The following is a 9,094-nucleotide window of genomic DNA, read 5'->3' as shown; positions in this document are numbered from 1 at the left end:
AAAAAAAAAATCTATCTATATATAAAAAAATGTTAACCTTCTTGTGGTTGGGGATAGAAAGTTGAAACTGTCAGGCAAATAGCCACCATCCAGCAGAAATGCTTCTGAATGTTCTTGTGAAAGCTAGCTTTGATTTGACAGTTACGAGTCTTTGAAAATAGCGCTCTGTTTATACAGCACAGTAAATACTTTGAAGTACGTTGGGCTTTGCTGTACATGCGTGGCTAACTAGAAGAATATTAAACGCGTACATCTTGTGTTGAGTGAGGGAGGATCCCGCAGCAGTTGGAACTGCATGCTTTTCATACTTTTATAAGATCATGTCAAAGCAGTAGATTTGATAATAGACCTGATTATACAATTGCTTAATTTCCTGTCAAAATAACATTTTTACATGCAGTTTTTTGAGATCTCGTAGATGACCTCATGTTATTTATCAAATGCCAGTTTTTCATCCCAGCAGCTTTGATATAATCATGTAGCATCGTGGAGTACTGTGTACATGCAGCCTCTGCTTGCTGGAGTTCTTTGAAGTGCATTACTCCTTAGAAGAGTCATTGCTCCCTTGAAGATCCTACATTTAACGACCAGGAAACCAGTGTACAGAAGCACTGCACTGTGTCGCTAAAGGTCGTGCTACCTCTAAGGTGCCTGATGTGGGTCTAAAAGCCAAGAAATGAGAGGTTCAGTGCACCAGGAGCGCATACCCCTTGACACACACCTTAGCCACCAGCAAGCTGCATGGGATGCAGTAATTCTTCATCTCTGCCCCCGTGGGAGTGCATGCTTTGCAGTGCTGAGCTCCCCAGGTGCAAGCGTTATAAAAACAGCAGGAGGGCTTGTGTAAGGGAGAAGAGCAGAGGGATGGCTGGTGGTGACAGTCCTGGACAAAACCTGTTTTCACGGGCAGTGCTGGATGGTAGTGATGCTTAGGGGGAGCCTTGAAAAACTCATTTGGGATGAGAGAGAGACCAGACACCTGTTAAGGTGAAGGTTAACACCAAGGAAGGTGCGTGGGTCGCCCCCAGCAATTCTGACGGGCGTCATGTGTGGTGTCCCCTCGCAGCATACTGGGGAATTACTGCTTGCTGGAGCACTGGGTTTTCCTCCGAGGAGGTCTGTCCTGTAGTGACCCATCCCAACCCCACTTAGCTTTTGAGAACTGACAAGATTGCAGCCTAAGGAGTTATGCCTGAGGACTCTTTCTTACCTTTCATTCTGGAAGCCTAGCGAAGGGATGCTGGAATGAAAGGAAAAAGCGCTTGTTTATTTCCCTGTTCTGAACTGATATGTGGTTTATTTCTCCCAAGCCTTCTGCTTAAACAGCATGGTGTCACTACATGTTGAAGAACAACCTGGTGTCTCCTCGGTCCTGTCTTCCCACCCATTATTTCTGTATCCTTTTTTTTTTTTCTTTTTTTCCCTTCTCCCCTCCACAGTTTAGTTTCTGAAGAATGGGCTGCTGGCAAGCTTGACACAGGCAGCTTTTACCTGTGGTTGTTCATGCTGAAGTCCCTTCTTAGATTTTAGGAAAAAACCACCTGGAGAAGTAAGAGAAAAGAGGGCATTTTTGGCTCCGAACACATTACCACTAGATGAAGTTTTGACGGAAGGCCAAGCTATGGAAGCAGCCTTCAGAAAGCTATGGCGTTATCCACTGGACTCCTGAATGTAATGCTGACTGATACTGGGGCTTGTAACTGCTAACACGATGCAGTAAGCTGCAGAAGCCTGTCATATATTAGGGAAATACTGTTAAAACATTTCTTGAAAAACCCCTTATTGCCAGAGCTTTTGATCTTTATCGGTGTTAACAATAGTAGGAACTCTAGAGCAGACAGGCTGCTGCTAAAATAAATGACGCTTCACGTAAAGTGCTTAAAACTCCAGTTATAATGTACACAGACTGCTCCCAGCACTGCTAACATAGGTGGAGCTGAGCTGATGGTGGCAGCTGTGCTGGAATAGAGTGAGTCTGAGCTGAGGTCACCGTGACGTCATGGCGTGCTGCAGGTTACGCGACAGCGTGCCCAACAGTCTGGCCGACCTGCGCCTGCAAGTGCCAGTAACGTTGGTGAAGCTGGAATGGTGTGAGCAGCAACGGGACGCTTTCATAGCATTCCTGTACAGAAGCGGATAGTTGTAGCTTAGGTTTTGTGGGGTTTTTTCGTTTGGGTTTTTTTTTTAATGGCGCTTTCCCCTGAACTGATATCTGGAACTGTGTCAGAATTTGCCAAGAGGTTGTTCAACTCCCAGGTTGGACCAAGTAGTTCAAGGTTGTTTTATGTGACAGCAGCTGGCTGTGTACACCTTGAATCTGCTCACCAGTGCCCGTAAGTGTCTGTCTCCTGTGTTACTTTGTGAAAGGAGTTGTGGGAAGAGGTGTACATCATCAGCAACTGTCTAGGGCAGCCATTCATCCCCATCGTATTAAAAACACACTGAAGTGTTGTTAGATGCACTAAAAATGGAGTTTAATAGACATGTTGCCTTTTTGACAACAAGTGGTATGAGTTACAGTTCTTGGTAATGATGGTTATGAGTGTAGTGAGCAACATGTCTGTTGCAAAAGACTATTTTAGAATTATTTTTGTAAATACTTAAGAATAATTAAACAGCCTTTACATCATGGCTACTGTTGGTTATCCATGTGCTTGTCAGAAGGAGGAAGGAAGAGAATAGTCATTGAAGATAACATTGTTTGAGAGCAGGGGATGGTTGCCTGAGAAATGTCATAAAACACTATTCTCTGAGCCTTTGGGTTTGTATTGTGCTTTGTCAGTGGTTGTCTTGACTGCAGTTTTTAAGGATGCAGAGCAAAATGTTATGGCCATCTCTGTTATGAGTGGACTTCAGGAGAGACTGGTTCTTTGGAAAGTGTGTGTGTTGATAGGAGCTGGGGAGGGGAAACGTGGGAGAAAGAGTATCTGCCCTTGTCTTGGTAAGATATGTGGATGGGAAGGCACAGGTAGGCTCAGCAGAGCTACCTTTGTATGACCGGGTGTGCTGGATTTACATGGGGGTGATTAAGTATATTCTCAGCGTTTCTGGGAGGTTTATGCTGTGATTTTAAATTAATCTGAGCTATTCAAAGGGACTTCTCTTCCTTGTAATGGCATAGTCTTGCCCACTCTTTTCCTGCCAATATGCAAGAAAAGGTCATCAAAGTGTTAATTTTAAGTGACCCTATCTTTGCTCAGCCCCTTTCTCTGTGCTTCAAGGCATGGAGGTAGTTTTGGGCAATAACCTGCTCAGGTTTTAGAGGTTAACAAGGAGGTGCATGCACAGGAGGAGTTATTTTCTCTGTGAAGGTTACAATGACTCTGGTGAAGATGGCGTAGTCCTCACATTCATGTAGCAAAATGAGTTTAGGTGACAAGTTCTTGATTCTTCTTTTGATTAGAAGTCACTTCTGATACAAGACCGTGATCAAACAGGAAATGCTATGCAGATTTGGGATTAGCAGTCATTTCTCTGATGCGCATGTCATTTCTCTGATGGTCCATTTGCGCCTGGTCCAAGTGGCCACTGCCCTTCTGGCAGATGGAGCACATGAGCAAATCAGCTAAAAGTCTACTGTGTGACAGCTGTGTAGTTTGATTAAAGGATGAGGTCTGCAAACCCTGCTATGGAAGGAGCTGGGACACTAGGTAGTCAGGCCATCTACCGATAACTTCCTTGGACAAGCGGAATTGTATTTGTGTCCAGATGACATGCATATTGATACTGTGTCTTTAGCACCAGCAGTTCTTTAGGTACCCAGTGTATTTTCTGTCCTTGTTTAAGAAAAAGGGCAGAGGGACCCGACAGGAGAAAGATGCAAGTGTCTTTGAACAACCAGCTTAAGCCTATCCATGCCTGTGCCATTGGTCTCTGCTGCCTCCTTTGTGCCAGTGAGCATGTGGCCATGGAAAAGCTTGTCTCATGAAAATTAATCATATCTTGAGTTAGTCTTCAGCTGGGTCACAAGTGCTAGCAATTGCTGGAAGGGGTGGAATTGGATAGACTTAAGGTGGTTGAAGTTACTTGCCTGGATCTAGCACACTCTTGATGTACAGAAGGTAAGGTAACATTTTTGACAAACCTGTTTGAATGCTTGTGGGTCCGGTATTAGTTGTATTACAAGCACATGCTTTATGTGTTCATGGGAAGGATGAGGAGGATGGCTTTTGCTAAGGGGTAGGGGCAGATTTAAAGCTGTAGGTAAAAGCCCTTAGAAGGGGCCATATCTAGAAATTGGGACTGGTTCAAGGGATTGAAAAGTGTCCTGTGCCCCTGTATCCTCAAGCGTCATGGGGAGATGTGCGTGGTGTAGAATACTCATGTGCATTTATCTATTTGCTTTTGCTTTTATATGATCTTAAGGGAGTCTGGTGATCCAATAAAAGCATTGAATAACTCTTCCTGCACCGTCCTTGTTTCCCAGTTGCACTGTTTTATCAATGAGGTGTGTAATCAAGTACTTTATTAAGCAGCAGCTTATTAAAAAGTAACATGCAGTTCAGCTGCAAGTGTGCACAATAAGCAAATGTTTAACAAAACTGGTAAGTGCAGCACGTGGTAAAAACCAGTGGTAGCTCTTGGGATGCCTTGGGTGTAGAGGAGTCACCTTTGCCAGTGCAGCTGTTCTCCCTCTTACGTGGTTGAATGAGGGTCGGAGAAATGGGATCTGCCCTTCCCAGTAAAATTGTGCTGAAGGAGCGCGTTGGCTGATTCATTGCCTTACCCCACCTCTCCAGTCGCGTGGGGAATCCACTGATGGATGCACATCCAGAGGTTTGCTTCCTGGTAGCTGTCAGGATGCTCAAACAGCTCCTGCTGCTCTTCTTGGTCCCTCCTGAAGCTGCTGCTCTTCCCAGAGCAGTCTCCATTCTCTCCTTTCTTGCCCACTCCACTGCCACAGCTACAATTCAGGGTGCTGGCTCAGCTTGCATTCAAAGTCATCATTTGTTTTCTGTAGCAGCAGGTCTCTAGCCTTTTTTCTTTTTCCATGCTGATTTTGGGCTCTCACCACCCTCAGTCCAGCACAGACTGACAGTCTCAGAAAGAGCACACTTCTTTTTTTCCCCCGGCCTTTCTTGTACACAGAGAAAGAGGTTTCTTGCCTTTAATGCTTCGTGTCACAGTAAGGCCACAAGTTTGATACTTTTATCTACTTGGTATGCCTTTATTTCATCTCTCCACATTCTCCTTCTCAAAGAAGAAGAAAAGACTGAAGTGAATCAGTGATAACTGCAGCTGTTCCTGCTGAAGCAGCCACAATGCTGTACACTTCCAGGTACCTGACCACTTGTCACTCTCGAGCTTCTGCAGTTTAAGGGCACAAAGTAGGAATGAGCTAGTTTGGATGGGTTTTTGTCCTTCTGTACTATGCAGTACAATAATGTGGTGGCTAGTTCATAGAAGTACATGGATGGTTCATGAATACCAAAAGGTAAACTAAGATGTGAATTTGTGACTTGTTAGTTACTCTGTGGTAGCTGCTTGTGTACATGCTCTCACCCTTTTGGTCTTAAATTCACTGAAGCAAGCTGTCTTGTGCTGACTCTCTGGGCTAAGACCATGCAGGTGAGCAGCAGAGATTGGTAAACTAGGGGATGGAATTACATTGCAATAACCGTCTGGATAGCCTTAAAGATGGATCATGTCTGATTATTTGTGTCCCTCTTGCAGTCCTGAGCTATGGTCTGTGAGTCTGCCCTGCTCCGGTGCTTTGCCAACCTGGACTTGAATGTTTCCAGCAATAGAGCCCTGACTACTGTGATAGATTCTCTCCATCCTGATGTGTGCTGGTGTTCACATGTTTTCCCTTTCAAGGGAAAAGGTGATTTCTGTCGCTGCTTTGATAGAGGTGTGTCAGTATTGGCACTGGCATGGCTTAGCCTGTATTGTTTTGTTGGGTGGGGTGGGGGAAAGGGGAGAGGAGATATAACTGGGTAATTGGATTCGGAGATGATTGTGCTGCTGTGGTAGGTTTTACTGGATGAAGCAGCCTGTTGCGATAGGTGTTTGTTTCAGCTTCTGTCTGCAGGTGTGACTTGCCTAGATAAGGATGGTCTATCACGGAGATGATTTCATTGTTTGATTTGGCTGGACTGGGTGGAGAATGTAGCTGCATTGTTTGGGACTGGCTTTGTAGTTGGGTTTTGTTGAAGTGGATTACATGGCAGTGCATTGCTACATTATTAAGGTGAAGCTGCAGTAGATAATAGTTGGAGAATGTTGGAGGGAAGAGAATATGCACAGGGTTTCACAATGCGTAACTAATTGAGCCTCGCAACAGCCTCCTGTGTTCCTGTTGGGAGATCTGGTCAGCAGAATGCATTGGGATTACACGGAAAAACCTCTGGTAGTGATTTCAGTTTGCAGTTGAGCTTTAACTGCGAGGCTGTCCATGCTGTGTAAATAGCTGAGAGCGCTCTGAGAGACCACGCTGGCCCCGACAGCGTGAATGTTGTCTGGATTCACGCTGTTCTTGCAGACTCTCCAGTTTTCACAGTGGGTGAGGGAGGAGCTGGCAGGTAGCTGCTGTGTCTTTCTTTACTGACCTCAAATTTACCATTAAGCCATTCCTTAGAGTCTGCATTTCCTTGTGCTACTGAGCTTTCAGGCACTTAAACTTGCTTTAACATGTGAGTGAACATTAATTGATGCAGGGTTGTCTGTTACTGAAAGTGTGGCTGATCAGTTCTTGGGCCATGAGCTCTTCTGTCCTTGTGGGATTTAACCATAGTGCAAGGTGGGTCTGGGACCTCTATCTTAAGCAAACTTGCAGTATGTCTTGGGAAGGTTGGCAGTTGGATTCCCTTCTCCCTGTAGTGTAGCACAGTGAAGTGAAGTAGGAGCTGTCAGAACAGTAGATAGCCCTTCTTCCTTCTAAAACCTGCCTGGTTTTCCCCTAGATGTGATTGCCTGGCTTTACCTGTTTCTTGATGTTTTTATTTATATGTTGTCTGGTTGTGGAGGAGGTTGTATATACGAAGCACAGGGGTTTGGCAGAAGTTACCAGGCACACAGTGAGGTGAAGATGAGCCTTTGAAGAGGGGTGGGTGCAGGGAATGGGAGGTTACATGTCCAAGCTTTGTGCCAGCTTTTCTAAGTACAGATGAGCTCATGGGAATCCAGACCGCTCAAATGTGGGAGTGCTAAGGCAGGTCTGACCAATTTTACCTCTGTGTGCAGCATGCATCTCTCACAGTTTGGTGGTGGCTTTTTTGGTGCTGACAAATCTTGCCACTCTGTGCTGAGGCTTTCCCTTGTCAGTGGTTCAGAGCAAGTTTTGATGCCTCTTCTTCTGTGGCTGGATGCATGGGAGCCAAGCTGTGCGTTCTTGTTGGTGAAACTCTTCCTCTCTCTTCTTGTTCCAGGTGATCTTTTTCTGTGAGTCGAGTGGTTCGCAGCTCATGGCCTCCACAATGAGTACTGCCGTGTCGTGACACCAGGGGTCTTGGTAAGCTACTTGGTGGAAAGGCGAGGACCTATCATATCTCCACAAATGTGGGTCTGACTCTTTTGTCTCTGCAGTTGAGGTTTGAAGTAATTTTATGCCATTGGAATTGTAAGCTGCAACCAAATGGGGTGAGGCTACTTTTCACCTGTTGTTGCTTCCTCCTTTGAGCTTGCAGTGGCACTGATGTGGTTACATGATCAACCAGACTAATCCAGCTGAATAGAGATTTCTGTTGTCTCCCTTTGGTTAGTTCCCATTCAGATCTTTCCCTGATGTGGTCAGGAGAGAGGTGTTGAGAAGAAGTAGCCAGTTGAACCATCCCTTTTCCCTGCAGTTGTTGCCTGGCATACCTTAAAGCAATCCTGAAAATACAGCATTTATGTAGTTTACCAAAATGTTTTGAAAAGTGGCTTGACCATTCACTGTCAGTGACCCTACCTCTAATTTTAGAGCAATCATAAATGCTATGCTATGGCAGGCAGACTACAGCTGCAAAAATACATTTCTCTAGAGCTTTTCCATTATTGAACCATAGATTCCTAAACATACGTATGTTAGAAGTGCATTTAGAGAAATCATGAAGCATTCCGTTTCTCATCATAAAAGATGGTAGATACCTAGTGTGCAGAAATGAGAAGCAGAGGAAGTTGAGTTGCCGTTGTTCCACCAATGAATATATTGATGTATCGTTTGTAGCTCTTTCTGGTAAGAAGAAATTTACACTGAGATTGGAAAATACAGTTCCCTTGCAGAGTGCATCAGTTCTAATAGATGGAAGATACATGTCTATAGGATAATAAAAAAGTAGGGTTAAACATTGGAGGGTTCCCCTACCTGTGAAGTAGTTGAAATTTTGGTGATCTCAGAAATATAGTGCAGCCAGTGTGATCCTGATTCTGTTCTTCATGTTTTCTCATTGCATTGTGCAAGACTGGGAGCCTGAGAAAATGCACATCTTATAATAACAGGTAACATAATGCATAAATATCAGAAGTGGAAGAGCAGAGGATGAAATAACTAGAATACTTAAGTTCATCACACATCCACATCCTGCTTTTAGTATTGAGCTCTGCTCACTTTAATGCTATTGTTCCTTTTTTCTTTTACCTGAAATTCACCGTGTTTTCAGTCATACCCTCACCTTAAGTGAGGAGCCTGCAGTATTACCAAGTTCCACTGACTTTTACAGATGCATAAATCTATTTTGAAAAGTGGAGTTGGGTGCTGTTGATAATGTTAAGGTTTTGTTGTCAAAAGAAACATAGGAGCCAAATTTGCATGCAAAGATGGTACAATTTAGGTACTTGTGGAGATGTTCTCTCTTGTCTTTCATGTATCTGTATAGCACCCGGTCCAGGTACAGCATGATAGTAGTAACAATAGTAATAAAGTAACTCTGACATTATTCCACTGATTTTGAGAACAACCAGAGAGGCATGTGGATCCTGTGGAGTATGTGGCTCACACTGGAGTTCATCTGATTCTGCCTAATAGGAGGCATCAAAAATGAGACCTTTATTGCAGAATCATTCCCTGCACTAATGCGTTTGTGCAGCACAGTGGAGGTGAGAATAGGGAGCAGGATGATTTCTCTGGCTCATGAAGGAGGCATGTGGTAGAGAGGAGAATTTTTTGAGATGATGC

At 44.3% G+C, this 9,094-nt stretch overlaps 1 protein-coding gene across 5 annotated transcripts in view; it reads left to right on the top strand.

Annotated features, from left to right (window-relative positions):
* Positions 1-9,094, top strand: part of BCL9 (B-cell CLL/lymphoma 9) — a 30,638-nt gene that overhangs the window by 7,970 nt on the left and 13,574 nt on the right. For 2 of the 5 annotated variants that reach the window (XM_014947329.1, XM_014947325.1), the window contains exon 1: positions 1,488-7,450. The gene's annotated coding sequence lies outside the window, so the exon portion shown is untranslated. Of the gene's footprint in view, positions 1-1,487; positions 7,451-9,094 lie in introns of those variants that run through there. The other 3 variants (XM_014947328.1, XM_014947326.1, XM_014947327.1) reach the window with 3 other exon arrangements.

This window comes from Calidris pugnax, unplaced genomic scaffold, assembly GCF_001431845.1.
Source record: "Calidris pugnax isolate Ruff unplaced genomic scaffold, ASM143184v1 scaffold95, whole genome shotgun sequence".
NCBI classification, from domain to species: Eukaryota; Metazoa; Chordata; class Aves; order Charadriiformes; family Scolopacidae; genus Calidris; species Calidris pugnax.
This window is presented reverse-complemented; position numbering and strand designations above follow the sequence as displayed.